This window comes from Rhinopithecus roxellana, chromosome 4 (genome assembly GCF_007565055.1).
Source record: "Rhinopithecus roxellana isolate Shanxi Qingling chromosome 4, ASM756505v1, whole genome shotgun sequence".
NCBI lineage: Eukaryota > Metazoa > Chordata > Mammalia > Primates > Cercopithecidae > Rhinopithecus > Rhinopithecus roxellana.
Window position 1 is genome coordinate 123,548,464 of NC_044552.1, and position 2,029 is coordinate 123,550,492.

The 2,029-nt window shown below is 42.9% G+C and overlaps 1 pseudogene; it reads left to right on the forward strand.

Annotated features, from left to right (window-relative positions):
- Window positions 1-407: 407 nt before the first annotated feature.
- On the forward strand, window positions 408-1,036 carry LOC104658009 (annotated as a pseudogene).
- Window positions 1,037-2,029: the final 993 nt, after the last annotated feature.

Genomic DNA, 2,029 nt, shown 5'->3' on the forward strand with positions numbered 1-2,029 from the left:
AATTTGCTAAAAAGACTGTACCTATTTTCTCACATAAATTTAATGAATCAAAAATGAGTAATCTTGTTTTATTTTTATCACTATTAATCTAAATTTATTCCATGATAAATATTTCAATGTTCACACCAATGTTTACATCATGTGGCAGTGTGTGCATAAATATTGAGAGGCAAGTTGTAAATTTAAAGAGGACACAGTCCTCCCTGGGAACCTGTCCCCTAGTTCTCTGCTGCATGGTGTACTATTAATTATTCAGCATTCAAGAAACTCTTCCAGGGAGGCTGTGTCTGGCTCTCACTCTCACCGTCATTGCAGTGCACTGGGCTCCATAGAGGCAGCACCGGGGCAAGTGAAAGCTGGACTGGCACAGGGCAACTCTGTGTCTTGCTGAGGAAAAATAATGAAACATGGGCAAAAGAGATCCTAAGAAGCTGAGAGGCAAAATGTCTTCACAGCATTCTTGTGCAAACTTGTCAGGAGCAGTACAAGAAGCACAACGAAGATGCTTCGGTCAATTTCTCAGAGTTATCTAAGACATGCTCAGAGAGGTGGAAGACCACGTCTGCTAAAGAGAAAGAAAAATGTGAAGATATGGCAGAGGACAAGGCCTGTTATGAAAGAGAAATGAAAACCTGTATCCCTCCTAAAGGGGAGACAAAAAAGAACTTCAAGGATCCCAGTGCACCCAAGAGGCCTCCTTTGGCCTTTTTCTTGTTGTGTTCTGAGTATCACTAAAAAATCAAAGGAGAACATCCATCCTGTCCTATCCATTGGTGGTGGTGTGAAGATGCTGGGAAAGCTGTGGAATGACACAGCTGCAGATGACAAGCATCCTTAGGAAAAGAAGGCTGTGAACCTGAAGGAAAAATATGAAAAGGATATTGCTGCACACCAAACTAAAAGAAAACCTGATGCAGTGAAAGAGGGAGTTGCCAAGGCTGAGAAAGGCAAGAAAAAAGAAGAGGAGGAAGATGAAGAGGATGAGGAAGAGGAAGATTAAGAGGATGAAGATGAAGAAGAAGATGATGATGGATAAGTTGGTTCTAGCACAGTTTTTTTCTTGTCTATAAAACATTCAGCCAGGCGCGGTGGCTCACACCTATAATCCCAGCACTTTGAGAGGCCAAGACGGGCGGATCACGAGGTCAGGAGATCGAGACCATCCCGGCTAACACAGTGAAACCCCATCTCTACTAAAAATACAAAAAAATTAGCCGAGCATGGCGGCAGACACCTGTAGTCCCAGCTACTCGGGAGGCTGAGGCAGGAGAATGGCGTGAACCCAGGAGGCAGAGCTTACAGTGAGCGGAGATTGTGCCACTGCACTCCAGCCTGGGCGACAGAGCAAGACTCCATCTTAAAAAATAATAATAAAAAATGTTTAAAAATAATAAAACATTTAGAGGCCGGGCGCGGTGGCTCAAGCCTGTAATCCCAGCACTTTGGGAGGCCGAGACGGGCGGATCACAAGGTCAGGAGATCGAGACCATCCTGGCTAATACGGTGAAACCCTGTCTCTACTTAAAAATACAAAAAACTAGCCGGGCGACGAGGCGGGCGCCTGTAGTCCCAGCTACTCGGGAGGCTGAGGCAGGAGAATGGCGTAAACCCGGGAGGCGGAGTTTGCAGTGAGCTGAGATCCGGCCACTGCACTCCAGCCTGGGTGGCAGAGCAAGACTCCGTCTCAAAAAAAAAAAAAAAAAAAAAAAAAAAAAAAAAAAAAAAAAAAAAAAAAAAATAAAAATAAAAATAATAAAACATTTAACCCTCCATTACACAACTCATTTCTTTTAAAGAAAAAAAATCGAAATGTAAGGCTATGTAAGATGAGTTTTTAAATTATACAGCGTCTTTTTTTGTATAATTAACATACTAACCCACTGTGTCTTTAAATAGCCCCCTCTTGGTGGTATTCTCAATAGCCCCTAACCTTGCCTGGTACAGTATGGAGGTTGTAAATTGGCATGAAATTTAAAGCAGGTTCTTGTTGGTGCACAGCACAAATTAGTTATACATGGGGATGGTAGTT